Source organism: Patella vulgata, chromosome 5 (genome assembly GCF_932274485.2).
Source record: "Patella vulgata chromosome 5, xgPatVulg1.2, whole genome shotgun sequence".
NCBI classification, from domain to species: domain Eukaryota; kingdom Metazoa; phylum Mollusca; class Gastropoda; family Patellidae; genus Patella; species Patella vulgata.
Genome location: NC_065883.2, coordinates 77848519 through 77864598, shown reverse-complemented (window position 1 = coordinate 77864598; position 16080 = coordinate 77848519). Strand labels below are relative to the sequence as shown.

Sequence of the window (16080 nt, the reverse complement as noted above, 5' to 3'; positions counted from 1 at the left end):
ATCCGAGCCTTCGATAAATACAATTATGTGCTCAAAATAAAAAGGGTTTTATCTCTTCTAAAGTGTGTTATTTTGAATGTGCCAGAAAATAACAAGTATATTCAAAGAGCCATTGACACTTACTTTCCGGTGATGTATGACACGATAACTGGAATTTCGTATTAAGACCCTTATTGTGATATTAAACACTCGCCCTACCCCACCACTCGAATTCAGTTAGTGCTGGCTAACTAACTTTGATCAATTTTTGAAAAAAAATATACATGCATTGTGCCTAAACTAAAGAAAGGATTGACTTTAATTTTCAGTATAGATATAATTAATTTGGATTAAGTCCCGCATTCTTACTTCAAATACCTCCCCCCCCCCCCGGTTCCCTTCAACTTTAATCTTTTTTCAAGATATGTATATGTAAGTGTGCCAGAAAATTATTTACATATTTGAAAAGACCAAGGAACGGACTTTTAAATGATGTGTACCATGATTGTTGTAATTTCGTATAAGACCCGTATTTTTACTTTAATTAGGCCCACCCCTATCCCCCGTCATTTAATAGGGTTTGTACCACCCAAATTTGATCGTTTTTTAAGGTAAGTAAATATGAATGTGCCAGAAAATTATTTATATATTTGAAGAGAGCGATAAACAAGCTTTTCAGTGATTTATAACATCATGGCTGGAATTTCGTACTTAAGATAGTAAGTATGAATGTGTCAGAAAATTATTTCCATTTTTGAAGAGTGCAACGCACAAGCTTTTCAGTGATATATAACACTATGGTTGGAATTTCGTATTAAGACCAGTTTTTTTTACATTGAATACACACCCACCCAATTTATCATAGTAAAAGAGCTTTTTACCAAACAAATTTGATCGTTTTTTAAGGCAAGTAAATATGAATGTGCCAGAAAATTATCTATATATAAGAAGAGCAACAAACAAGCTTTTCAGTGATATATAACATCATGGCTGGAATTTCGTACTAAGACCTGTATTTTGGCATTGAATACCCACCCCACCCCTTTCATAATCATAATAATAGAGTTTAGTACCACCCAACTTTTATCGTTTTTTAAGGTAAGTAATTATGCTTTCAGAGATTCGTGTTTTAAAAGGGAAAATAAATCTAAAACAAATTTTAGACCAGTCGAAAGGCTTAATGAATATCAGAAGGATTTATTTGAATTCAAAATTGACTACTTCGAACTTCAGAAGGCCTTAAACTCGTTTAAAATAAATAAATCTCCAGGAAATGATGATATCCCAATTGAATTTTATCGACATTTTTGGCCTGATATTTATGTATTATTATTAGACTGATATAACTGTAGTTTTGAAGAAGAATCTTTATCCGTAACACAATCAATCAGTTATTAAACTCATTCCTAAAGGTAATAAAGATAGAACATGCTTAACTAACTAGGCGATACGTTTCAAGTCAGTAGCTTGAAGCGTATATATGGTATTAGTGTCAGTGGCCTGTGGCACGAAGTAACAGTATATTGTCGCATACATAATATATTATGTCAACGCTTGGGCGATATAATATATTATGTCAACGCTTGGAACTAGGATGGAGGTGACTAGGCATGAACTTGCAACGATAGATTTAATTGGCGCTTTGATAACCAATGAATGCTTTGGAGACATATTTTGGCGGTATTTTCCATCATGGAATCGGTACACTGAAAAAAAACTTGTGTTGGATCTCAACACAAGTACTTGTGTGAAAATTATTCTACACAAGTTATGTGTTGTTTTGCATTGCATTAACACAAACTTGTGTTCTTTTTAATGCATTAACACAAATCTTGTGTTTTTTTCATATAATTAACACAAGTAATGTGTACCGTCAACAAATATTTTTTTGTTTAAATTTGAACTCCATACAAAGTCTTAATCCGGGGGTTCACAAGTAAGAGAAAGGTATTTTTTACTCAGACAATATAGCCAGACAGACTTGAATGCTAATTGGTGTTAAGATGTCTGTAGTTAAAATAAAGTTGGGCCCAATAAACTGGTAGATCAAAGGCCTGTTGAGCGCTCATGCCCGGTGTGATTTTAACAATTGACTCCAAATGCGTTGACAAGAAAATAAGTAAAACTGTTATTGAATGTGATTGGTTGATAAAATCAACGTACTATAGGCTACATTTTGTCTGCGATGTCATCTCGGTGGAAGCGGACATTAAATGAAGTGATTTCACACAATTAATTTAACATTTAACAACGTGCTGAAATGATTTTGGAGCAGTGATATGTTTGACAAATGTAAGCTAATGGTCACATAGAATACAAGACCGCAGGTTTGTGAATATTTATATAAAAAAAATAATACCATGTATGTAATTTAGCATCGATATTGTTTCTCTGTATAATATTAGTATTTCGTTTCCTTAAAAAAACCTCCAACAATTTAAACCGGAAGTTCATGTTTATAATATGGCGCGGTCAGGAAAAAAATTTCGGCATGTTATTATTAAATCTGTTCAATTTTTCTGAAATCATGCTTAATTAACATTAGTTGTTCGGCGCTACGATGTTGTTCAAATACTTACATTACAGAATCACATTATGATTAAAGCAGAAACGGTTCGAATTGAACCAGCAGGTAAGAATCTGTTTTGAAATTATATCTTGGGAGGTTGGATTGGCGTTGGAGACCCGATTGGCGGCCATTTTGATTCTTGTTTCATGATTTTTTTTATATTATAACGATTTTGCCAAGAGTAGACATAAACGCGGGCACAGACTAGAAAAAATCTTTTTACACTTTTGTGTTAGTTGAATTGTAATCTAATTTATGTTTAAAAAAACAACCTTAAATCAAATAAGCAGATATTTTCCCCAAACCCTCCGTTCAACCTCCGACTCTGTCACTCTGTGGAATATTATTAGGCCCCTATTTTCCTGATTCAGTCACAGTTAATAAATAATAAATAATGGAACTAGAATCAGTCTGTGGAAGTTTCTCTATAGTTTCATTATTTTTTCCAGTCAGTGATGATATGACTCATTCCACCTTACAGTTGCAGCAATTACCGTATTGAGAATTTACCGTTCAAGGACTCCATTTTGGCATTGAATTGGAATTTGAAGAAAAACTGGTAACAATTTCATTTAATTTTTATATTTTCTATTTTTTTTTTTTTACCAATGTCCTACTAATGATTAGTGTATGTGAACATACAATCCCAAGTAAAGTATTAATATGACACTTACATGCTACAGAGAGAGAAAAATGACATAAACAAGGCCTTACGTGTACTTGTATTTGAAGAATCAAGTAGTCCAAGCTATGCCTATATGCATACCGGTAATCAACTACGACGACGATTAGCTTTCTTCCGTTTCCACCATTTCCCTGCACACTGTTCCATTCTACTTAGCCTACAGACGCTAGGTTGTTTCGGGAAAAAGGACAGGTAAGGTTAAATTTGATATGAATAATTCGTTTGCTGGTATGGGTATTTAGCAAACGGAGGAAACCGAATGGCCCAGAGAAAAACTCAAGAGATTGGACAGGCGACTCTACTCCTTGAAATCGAAACCATGCCACTTAACACAATGACAGACCCTGTGATTTCATGTGAATGCATTAACTACTAGACCATTCCCCCCAGCCCCACCCCATATTGAATAAAAGTATGGCTTATTTCAAATATGATATTTACATATAAAGAAAGTAGAGAGACTTCAATCTTACTAGAAAAATACTAGATTACCTGAAATGAAATGGGGTTTAAAGACAACGTCCTACTGTTCAGCTCCGACTGGTCTAATGCATTGTGCTAAGAGAAAATGTTTGTCCGGGCAGCGACACTATGGCCTACTCTCATAGTGAATTCAAACTGCCAAGAGAACTTTTATGTGTACGCCAATGTGTACATTGGATCTCAGGGGAAACCTGCATATTGCATATTATTTTTCAGTTAGCCACCTCGGAAGATCAAGACAGCTGGAAAGGGCTATTGATATTGTGGAAGTGTTTTCTTACAGAGGTTGCTTATCAGACAAAGGCTATGTAAGTACCATGCATATTTGCTTTTTGAATCAGGAACTGGTTCTATACACTTGGTGGGGGGGGGGGGTGGATGGCCGAATGGTTAGCATGTGCGTGCTGTATCATACGGCCTGTCATCCTCGGTTGTACGTGACAAGGAGTAGGGTTGCCTGTTCAACCTCGTGGGTTTTCTCCAGGTCCTACGGTTTCCTCCCACTGCGAAAGACCTATATGACTTCAAAACTATAAGATGGATGCAATGTTACACCCTTTCATAATCATTATTATAAAGCGTTCAAATGCATGAATTTGTAAAATATAATTAATATCATATTGTAATACTGTTTGCAATACTGTATTCACCACTGCCTTAGTGGAGATAATTGGTAAATTAAATGATTATTTTTTCATTTTGTCTTTTTTTCAAGACTTTTGTTCTGGCTTCTGACCCATTGAGGCATAATAATCTACCTGGGTCTGTAACTTGAAAAGACACAATAAGTATTATGCAAAGTTGAAACAAAATAGAGACTCAACGTGTGGAAAAATAAGTTATTTATTTAAAAATTGTGAACCGTAGAAAGTATATTTATTGCCAACTCAACCACATACTATCATCCAGGGTTTATGGACCTACTTATAGTCCAACCTTCGACGATGGGTTGTATGTTCAATCTAGTTGGAGGTGTACGATTGAACATACAATAATTCAGTAACTCACTTCTCTTGGTATAATCTTATATTCTGTAACAATATCTAACAAAGATAATATATACATATAATACTGACCCACAGGATAGGTAACTTAATAAGGAACAGCATCTAAGAAATAACTTATCAGAGACCTGCCCTTCAGTATGTCTTCTGTCTGCCTGTGGTTAACTGCCCTTTTCTTTAATATACAATTTTTAGGACTTTTATACCTTAGCTTTGTTTTTAGTTACAATATAATCCTTAATACCTTACTGGAATAACTTTACAATAGATAATAATTTATGAAACAATGTCTCTCTAATATAATTACAGAGTTTATTTTAATTAGGATTCTGGCTAATCTATAATGGCTCTGGCCTCAAATTAACTATGCTCTAATTCTACCTGGTCATAATACTTGAATATTAAGCCATCAAATTATTTTATAATTTTGAAAATGAAATGAAATGGGGTTTAACATCCTACTGTTTTGCTCATAAACTGGGCTAATGAAGACGGGCATACACCATACAGTGTGCTATGAGGGAAATTTTGCCCGGGCAGTGGCGCTACAGCCTACTCTTATATCGAATTCCAACTGCCAAGGGATCTTTTACATGCACGCCAATGTGTACACAGGACCTCGTTTTTTTATCCCATCCAAACGACTAGACAGCTGTCCTTGTCAGGTCCTCCGTCCTGTATCACTGACAAGGGGAAGACACGTCGGAAAATCTGGATGAACTTTCTCAGCCAATTCAGGGATCGAACACCCGACCTCCAGGCTAGTGAGCCAGCGTCGTACCCTCTTAGCCATGTGATCTCCTTATAATTTTGAAAAAGAATATGGTGATTGTAAAAGCTAATAAGTTATCAGTTGCATTTTATTTTTGTTTTTAATGTTAAATATCCCTCTCAAACACAATTATATTTTAATTCTCTCCAGAAATTTGTGTAAAATATAGACTGTAAATTAAAACTTTCATCTTTTAACTGTTGAGTCAATTTAAGTCATCTCATACATAGTATGTTTTTTTCCAGTTAACTACATCAGAAAGATAAAAACAGTTGGAAATGGCTATTCATATTGTGGAAACTTTTCTCACAGAGCTTGATAATCAGGCAAAATGTAAGTAACATACATATTTGTATTTTTAATCAGGAAGTAGTTTTATACACTTGCTTGGTAATCTAGTTATTCTTCTTGGGGCAATGCCTAGGACTCAGCTATTTCAAGTACTTGGCATGCTTGATTTTTGCCAATCACATCCATTACAGTAAATAGCAGTAAAATAATGATGGACAATATTTTACTTTTCAAATAGATTTCAATAGATTTTAAAGGGTAATATCCAATTTGTTGTCAATGGAAATAAAATAAGAATGGGTCCAAAAATAATTAGACATTGCCAAGTAAATAGGTGCTGCCAATGATGTAGTAGGGAATCTGGATTTGCAGACAATACATGTATGAACCGGGTGAATAGTTGACCTATTATGAGACTTCAGTCCCAAATCTCAAGACTTTTTTCTGACTTGGCCTGAGCAAGACAGCTGTCTAGTCCTTCCGATGAGACGAATATTGGAATGCACGTAAAAGATCCCCTGGCAGTTGGAATTCGATATAAGAATAGATGATAGTGCCGCTGCCCGGGCACACTGTGTGGCATATGCCCGTCATTATTAGCCCAGTATAGGAGCAGAACAGTAGGACGTTAAACCCCATTTCATTTCATTTTTCTGACTTTTAACCCATTTGATTTGAGCATAATAATCTGCCTGGGTCTTTAAGTGGACAAGACACAATAAGCGTTACGCAAAGTTGAAACCAAATAGAGACTCAGTCTCGATGTGGCAAAATAAATTGTTTATTTAAACATTGTATTCTTATTGCCTACTTTTTATTTTTTAGGCTGGAACACCCTTGAAAGAGTATTTGGTGTATGATAACAACAAGAGAACCCAAGCATCAATTTATTTTATACTTCTGGGAAAGAATGCATTTGACCCAATTTTTAAATATTTATTTTTTGTTATTAATGTTAAATTTTCTTCCAAAACACAATTAGATTTTAATTCTCTTCAAATATGTATGTATAATATAGCAAGTAAACTGACATATAAATCACTTAGAATTTGGTCGGAAATCATAAAGTATTTAATAGGCATTACTAGAAACCAAATGTAGATCAAATACACCCAGAATTACAAAAAACCTTGACCTACATTAAGGTGACTTTCCCTTGCTTATGAAATGAAATACGTTTTAATATCCTGCTTTTCTGTGTTCTTAGAGTGATTCTACCCTACCCTTATATCAAATATTTCAACTGTCAAGGGTTCTTTAAAGGGTACCCAGGGGGGCCCGAATGGTTAACACGCACACATTTGATCAGAAGGTCTGTCATTGATTCAAATAATTCAATTTTCAAGGGTTCTTCAAAGTGTACGCAGTTGGGTTGGTTTCAATTCTGGGGGGTGGGGGTGGATGGCCGAATGGTTAGCACGTGCATGCTGTATCATACGGCCTCCTGTCATTGAGTCAACTGGCATGGTTTCGAATCCCCGGTTGTAGACAAGGAGTGGGGTCGCCTGTCCAATCTTGTGGGTTTTCTCCGGGACCTCCGGTTTCCTCCCACTGCTAAAGACCCCTACGCGCTAGCGAATTATTGAAATAAAATTAAACCATATGTTAGTCCCAAAATGATCTAGTTTGTGTCGAGTAGACGTTAAACCCCATTTCTCTCTGTCTCTCTCTCTCTTTTGATTCTGGGCTTGTACCCAATTATCCCTTGCCATATCCAACACTGAAAAGTGGGAACTATGCCGGAAAATCCAGTTGAAATTTCGCGGCCAACGCCTTATGCTCACTGAACCACTGTGGCTTATGACTTGTGATTGTATATAAATCTTTTGTACATATGATATTTTTTTATTTCAATCCTGTAATCTTGATGCTTTGCTTCTTTTATTTATAAAATATTCATTTTGTTTGGGGTTTTTTTAATGAGGAAAAGGCTCTACATCATTTTATTACTCCTGCAAAATAGAGCAATTTTCTTTTGTTAGTTTTCTGTGTATGCTAGTTATTTCTAGATGCCTCACAAATCACTTGTAGTGTGATTTTGTAGCATTTTTCAGTTTTTGAAATTGTTTCAATTTAGTGCATAATTAATCTTATTAGTGCTTAGTTTGGATGTTATTAAATTTAGATATATTTGAATTATATATTTTGGGGTATGGGGTAGGGATACTGTGTACATATCTTTATATTCTCAGTTCTTGTTTTGGGGTAAAGAACAATTTAAATAGCTATTTTATATTTTGTGATGGGTAAAGTGTGTGGGGCAAAAAACAATTTAAATAGCTATTTTATATTTTGTGATGGGTAAAGTGGGGGGGGGGTCATTATATATAACACAATATAATTTGTATTAGAATTGAAGTCTCTGTTTTTCTGTTAACATTTCAAATATCTATTTAGTTTTGATGTATTAATTTACTTTTTCCTATGATTTTATGAATAAATAATAATCTTACAAAATTTTTTTTTGTTTCCTTCTTTTATCAAACTTTACAGGTCTAACAGAGCAAAGAGAGGGGTCCTGCATAGAAAGGTTGCTATGCTGGATATAAATTGGGGAAAAATACAACACAAGTTTTTGATGATGGTTATACACAAGTTTGTATGAAACCACACAAGTTTCAGAAATTTTAACACAAGTTTCAGAAATTTTAAAACAAGTTTCAGAAATTTTAACACAAGTTTCAGAAATTTCAACACAAGTTTCAGAAATTTCAACACAAGTTTCAACACAAGTATTGTGTAGATTTCACACAAGTTTCAACACAAGTTTTGTGTTGTTTGATACATTTTAACACAAGTTTTGTGTTGTTTCAACATTTAACACAAGTTTTGTGTTGTTTTAACACAAGTTTGTGTTGTTAAATAGAGACACCTAACTTGTGTTGAATTTAACACAAGTTTGTGTTCTTTCAACACAAGTTTTTTTTCAGTGTAAGTTTCGATTGTTTTTTTCTTTTCTGTTTTTTCTCTCTTTTCTGTGTCCTAACCCTAACCCTAACCCTAATCCGAAAGAAAAGTGCCCTTTTTTGAAATTCTGACATCACAGGTGCCCTTTTTCTGATAAGGATGCCCTCTTTTATTTACAGGGACACTTTCTATTGTTAAGGAGGTGGACCAGTCCCCATGGTCCAACCCCTGGATCCGCTCTGATGACGCGTACATTCCACTGAGTCTACAGGTCTAATATGCTAACACGCTTGGAGGGTCAACACAATATATTATGTCGCCCAAGCGTTGACATAATATATTATGTATGCGACAATATACTGTTACTTCGTGCCACAAGCCACTGACACTAATACCATATATACGCTTCAAGCTACTGACTTGAAACGTGCAGGGTGCAACTAGGGACCCATTACGCTTGTTAATGTCGATGTAAAGTTGATGAGCAAAGTTTTGTCTAACAGATTAAAACTATTTTTGAACCTATTAATACACCCTAATCAATCCGCGTTTATACCTGGTCGCAACATTCATGAAAATACTCGTATTATTTCCGACTGCTTTGACCTTGCAAAACAAAAAAGAATAATAGGCTTTCTTTTGGCTATAGATTTCCAAAAAGCCTTCGATAGCATAATACAAGCATTATCGTCGTATACGGTTTCGGACGTAATTTTATTAGATGGATAAAAAAATCCTTTACAAAAATATCACATGTTGTGTAATAAACAATGGATTTTCAACCCCTTATTTTCATGTAAAAAGGGGTGTTCGACAAGGCGATCCAATGTCATCCAATCTTTTTAATTTGATCACAGAACTGCTATTATACGCTATTAGAGACGATGTAAATATAAATGGAATAAAATTTGGTCGTAAATCCATAAAAGTTGTAGCTTTTGCTGACGATATAACGGCATTATTAACAGATTTTAGCTCTGCGCGACATTTGTTTGAGATATTGAGATTTCTTGGTTTAGGGTCGGGACTTACAATTAACGTTAACAAAACAGAGGCAATAGATTTAAATAGCTGTGATATAAATTAAGGCCTAAAAATTAAAACAACCGATATAGTTTTATGCGAAAAATTCATAAAAATTCTTGTGATACATTTTTCAAAAGACACTCATATTACTGATGAATTAAATTATACAAATAAAATAACTGAAATAGAACAAATATTAAAAGTATGGGATAAACATAAACTATCTTTACTTGGAAAAACACAAATAATTAAATCATTTTGTATTTCAAAAATTCTTTATCCGGCAACTGTTAATCCAGTGCCGGATTCTACTATTCAAAAACTAAATTCAATATTTTACACATTTATATGGAACGGACCTGATAGAATAAAGCGAGATATTTTTATTTTAAAGAACAATAAAAATTGCGGATTAAAAATGATTGACTTTTAAGAGAATCCCTAATATGTAATAGCATTTTTTGGATTAAAAAAATATACCAGTCACCCGTTCAAACATGGGTCATACCACAGGAATTCATTATGGCTGAATATGGTGGAAATTTATTACCCGCTTGCAACTTTCCAGAAAAGCTAAATTTAAACATTCCCTTTTATAAAAACCTCTATGCCTACTGGTATAAAATTTACACACCGCATATAAAGAACATTGCGCAAGCTGAAAATCAAATTATTTGGAATAATACAAATATAAAGATTAATAATAAAATTATATTTTTAAACGTTCTTTTTAACAATAAAATTCGCTGGATGACCATGACTTCAGCGAAATCACGCTCCGTATGGACTAATCCGAGCCTTCGATAAATACAATTTTTTGCTCAAAATAAAAAGGGTTTTATCTCTTCTAAGTGTGTTATTTTGAATATACCAGAAAATAACAAGTATATTCAAAGAGCCATTGACACTTACTTTCCGGTGATGTATGACACGATAACTGGAATTTCGTATTAAGACCCTTATTGTGATATTAAACACTCGCCCTACCCCACCACTCGAATTCAGATAGTGCTGGCTAACTAACTTTGATCAATTTTTGAAAAAAAGTATACATGCATTGTGCCTAAACTAAAGAAAGGATTGACTTTAATTTTCAGTATAGATATAATTATTTTGGACTAAGTCCCGCATTATTACTTCAAATACCCCCCCCCCCCCCGGTTCCCTTCAATTTTAATCTGTTTTCAAGATATGTATATGTAAGTGTGCCAGAAAATTATTTACATATTTGAAAAGACCAAGGTAAGGACTTTTAAATGATGTGTACCATGATTGTTGTAATTTCGTATTAAGACCCGTATTTTTACTTTAATTAGGCCCACACATATCCCCCGTCATTTAATAGGGTTTGTACCACCCAACTTTTTTTAAGGTAAGTAAATATGAATGTGCCAGAAAATTATTTATATATTTGCAGAGAGCAATAAACAAGCTTTTCAGTGATATGTAAGATCATGGCTGGAATTTCGTACTAAGAACCGTATTTTGGCATTGAATACTCTCCCCCCTCCATTATCATAGTAATAGAGTTTTTTACCAAACAATTTTGATAGTTTTTTAAGGCAAGTAAATATGAATGTGCGAGATAATTATTTACATATTTGAAGAGAGCAATGAACAAACATTTCAGCGATATGTAACATCATGGCTGGAATTTCGTACTAAGAACCGTATTTTAACATTGAATACCCCCCCCCCCTTCATAATCATAGTAATAGAGTTTAGTACCAACCAAATTTGATCACTTTGTAAGATAAGTAAATATGAATGTGCCAGAAAATTATTCATATATAAGAAGAGCAACAAACAATCTTTTCAGTGATATATAACATCATGGTTGGAATTTCGTACTAAGACCTGTATTTTGGCATTGAATACCCACCCAACCCCATTCATAATCATAGTAATAGAGTTTAGTACCACCCAACTTTGATCGTTTTTTAAGGTAAGTAAATATGCTTTGAGAGATTCGTGTTTTAAAAGGGAAAATAAATCTAAAACAAATTTTAGACCTGAAGACAGGCTTAATGAATATCAGAAGGATTTATTTGAATTCAAAATTGACTACTTCGAACTTCAGAAGGCCTTAAACTCGTTTAAAATAAATAAATCTCCAGGAAATGATGGTATAACAATTGGATGTTATCGACATTTTTGGCCTGATATTTATGTATTATTATTAGACTGATATAACTGTAGTTTTGAAGAAAACCTTTATCCGTAACACAATCAATCAGTTATTAAACTCATTCCTAAAGGTAATAAAGATAGAACATGCTTAACTAACTGGAGACCCATTACGCTTGTTAATGTCGATGTAAAGTTGATGAGCAAAGTTTTGTCTAACAGATAAAAATCATTTTGAACCTATTAACACACCCTAATCAATCCGTGTTGAAAATACCCGTATTATTTCCGACTGCTTTGACCTTGCAAAACAAAAAAGAATAATAGGCTTTCTTTTGGCTATAGATTTCCAAAAAGCCTTCGATAGCATAATACAAGCTTTATCGTCGTACGGTTTCGAACGTAATTTTATTAGATGGATAAAAATCCTTTACAAAAATATCACATGTTGTGTAATAAACAATGGATTTACAACCCCTTATTTTTATGTAAAAAGGGGTGTTCGACAAGGCGATCCAATGTCATCCAATCTTTTTAATTTGATCATAGAACTGCTATTATACGCTATTAGAGACAATGTAAATATAAATGGAATAAAATTTGTCGTAAATCCATAAAAGTTGTAGCTTTTGCTGACGATATAACGGCATTATTAAAAGATTTTAGCTCTGCGCGACATTTTTTTGAGATATTGAGACTTTTTGGTTTAGAGTCGTGACTTACAATTAACGTTAATAAAACAGAGACGATAGATTTAAATAGCTGTGATATGAATTTAATGCCCAAAAATTAAAATCAACCGGTATAGTTTTATGCGAAAAATTCATAAAAAGTCTTGGGATACATTTTTCAAAAGACACTCATATTACCGATGAATTAAATTTTACAAATAAATAACTGAAATATGGGATAAACATAAACTATCTTTAATTGGAAAAACACAAATACTATTCAAAAACTAAATTCAATATTTTACAAATTTATATGGAATGGACCTGATAGAATAAAGCGAGATATTCTTATTTTAAAGAACAATAAAAATTGCGGATTAAAAATGATTGACTTTTAAGAGAATCCCTAATATGTAATAGCATTTTTTGGTTTAAAAAAATATACCATATGGTGGAAATTTATTACCCGCTTGCAACTTTCCAGAAAAGCTAAATTTAAACATTCCCTTTTATAAAAACCTCTATGCCTACTGGTATAAAATTTACACACCGCATATAAAGAACATTGCGCAAGCTGAAAATCAAATTATTTGGAATAATACAAATATAAAGATTAATAATAAAATTATATTTTTAAACGTTCTTTTTAACAATAAAATTCGCTGGATGACCATGACTTCAGCGAAATCACGCTCCGTATGGACTAATCCGAGCCTTCGATAAATACAATTATGTGCTCAAAATAAAAAGGGTTTTATCTCTTCTAAAGTGTGTTATTTTGAATGTGCCAGAAAATAACAAGTATATTCAAAGAGCCATTGACACTTACTTTCCGGTGATGTATGACACGATAACTGGAATTTCGTATTAAGACCCTTATTGTGATATTAAACACTCGCCCTACCCCACCACTCGAATTCAGTTAGTGCTGGCTAACTAACTTTGATCAATTTTTGAAAAAAAGTATACATGCATTGTGCCTAAACTAAAGAAAGGATTGACTTTAATTTTCAGTATAGATATAATTAATTTGGATTAAGTCCCGCATTCTTACTTCAAATACCTCCCCCCCCCCCCGGTTCTCTTCAACTTTAATCTTTTTTCAAGATATGTATATGTAAGTGTGCCAGAAAATTATTTACATATTTGAAAAGACCAAGGAACGGACTTTTAAATGATGTGTACCATGATTGTTGTAATTTCGTATAAGACCCGTATTTTTACCTTTATTAGGCCCACCCCTATCCCCCGTCATTTAATAGGGTTTGTACCACCCAAATTTGATCGTTTTTTAAGGTAAGTAAATATGAATGTGCCAGAAAATTATTTATATATTTGAAGAGAGCGATAAACAAGCTTTTCAGTGATTTATAACATCATGGCTGGAATTTCGTCCTTAAGATAGCAAGTATGAATGTGTCAGAAAATTATTTCCATTTTTGAAGAGTGCAACGCACAAGCTTTTCAGTGATATATAACACTATGGTTGGAATTTCGTATTAAGACCAGTTTTTTTTACATTGAATACACACCCACCCAATTTATCATAGTAAAAGAGCTTTTTACCAAACAAATTTGATCGTTTTTTAAGGCAAGTAAATACGAATGTGCCAGAAAATTATTTATATATAAGAAGAGCAACAAACAAGCTTTTCAGTGATATATAACATCATGGCTGGAATTTCGTACTAAGACCTGTATTTTGGCATTGAATACCCACCCCACCCCCTTCATAATCATAGTAATAGAGTTTAGTACCACCCAACTTTGATCGTTTTTTAAGGTAAGTAATTATGCTTTCAGAGATTCGTGTTTTAAAAGGGAAAATAAATTTATAACAAATTTTAGACCAGTCGAAAGGCTAAATGTTTATCAGAAAGATTTATTTGAATTCAAAATTGACTACTTCGAACTTCAGAAGGCCTTAAACTCGTTTAAAATAAATAAATCCCCAGGAAATGATGGTATCACAATTGAATTTTATCGACATTTTTGGCCTGATATTTATGTATTATTATTAGACTGATATAACTGTAGTTTTGAAGAAGAATCTTTATCCGTAACACAATCAATCAGTTATTAAACTCATTCCTAAAGGTAATAAAGATAGAACATGCTTAACTAACTAGGGACCCATTACGCTTGTTAATGTCGATGTAAAGTTGATGAGCAAAGTTTTGTCTAACAGATTAAAACTATTTTTGAACCTATTAATACACCCTAATCAATCCGCGTTTATACCTGGTCGCCACATTCATTAAAATACCCGCAGTATTTCCGACTGCTTTGACAGAATAATAGGCTTTCTTTTGGCTATAGATTTCCAAAAAGCCTTCGATAGCATAATACAAGCTTTATCGTCGTACGGTTTCGGACGTAATTTTATTAGATGGATAAAAATCCTTTACAAAAATATCACATGTTGTGTAATAAACAATGGATTTTCAACCCCTTATTTTCATGTAAAAAGGGGTGTTCGACATGGCGATCCAATGTCATCCAATCTTTTTAATTTGATCATAGAACTGCTATTATACGCTATTAGAGACAATATAAATATAAATGGAATAAAATTTGTCGTAAATCCATAAAAGTTGTAGCTTTTGCTGACGATATAACGGCATTATTAAAAGATTTTAGCTCTGCGCGACATTTGTTTGAGATATTGAGACTTTTTGGTTTAGTGTCGGGACTCATAATAAATTAACGTTAACAAAACAGAGGCGATAGATTTAAATAGCTGTGATATAAATTTAATGCAAAAATTAAAATCAACCGGTATAGTTTTATGCGAAAAATTCATTAAAATTCTTGAGATACTTTTTTCAAAAGACACTCATATTACCGATGAATTAAATTTTACAAATAAAATAACTGAAATAGAACAAATATTAAAAGTATGGGATAAACATTAACTATCTTTACTTGGAAAAACACAAATAATTAAAACATTTTATATTTCAAAAATTCTTTATCCGGCAACTGTTAATCCAGTGTCGGATTCTACTATTCAAAAACTAAATTAAATATTTTACAAATTTATATGGAACGGACACAATACAATAAAGCGAGATATTCTTATACAGAACAATAAAAATTGCGGATTAAAAATGATTGACTTAAGAGAATCCCTAATATGTAATAACATTTTTTGGATTAAAAAAATATACCAGTCACCCGTTCAAACATGGCTCATACCATATGAATTCATTATGGCTGAATATGGTGGAAATTTATTACCCGCTTGCAACTTTCCAGAAAAGCTAAATTTAAACATTCCCTTTTTATAAAAACCTCTATGCCTACTGGTATAAAATTTACACAACGCATATAAAGAACATTGCGCAAGCTGAAAATCAAATTATTTGGAATAATACAAATATAAAGATTAATAATAAAATTATATTATTAAAAGTTCTTTTTAACAATAAAATTCGCTGGATGACCATGTCTTCAGTGAAATCAGTGGAAATCACGCTCCGTATGGGCTAATCCGAGCCTTCGATAAATAAAATAAATTGAAAGTAGTCTATTTTTAGTAACTAGGTTATTGTTTGATGGCGACG

The 16080-nt window shown here is 33.1% G+C and overlaps 1 protein-coding gene and 1 long non-coding RNA gene across 7 annotated transcripts in view; one reads left to right on the top strand and one right to left on the bottom strand.

The window, feature by feature from the left end:
- The window catches only part of LOC126822621 (uncharacterized), a 182758-nt gene that overhangs the window by 42746 nt on the left and 123932 nt on the right, over window positions 1–16080 (bottom strand). The window lies entirely within an intron of this gene.
- On the top strand, window positions 3922–8115 carry LOC126828532 (uncharacterized). The gene is made up of 3 exons (XR_008788129.1): window positions 3922–4024; window positions 5738–5825; window positions 6609–8115. It is a non-coding gene; the product is annotated as an uncharacterized LOC126828532 (long non-coding RNA).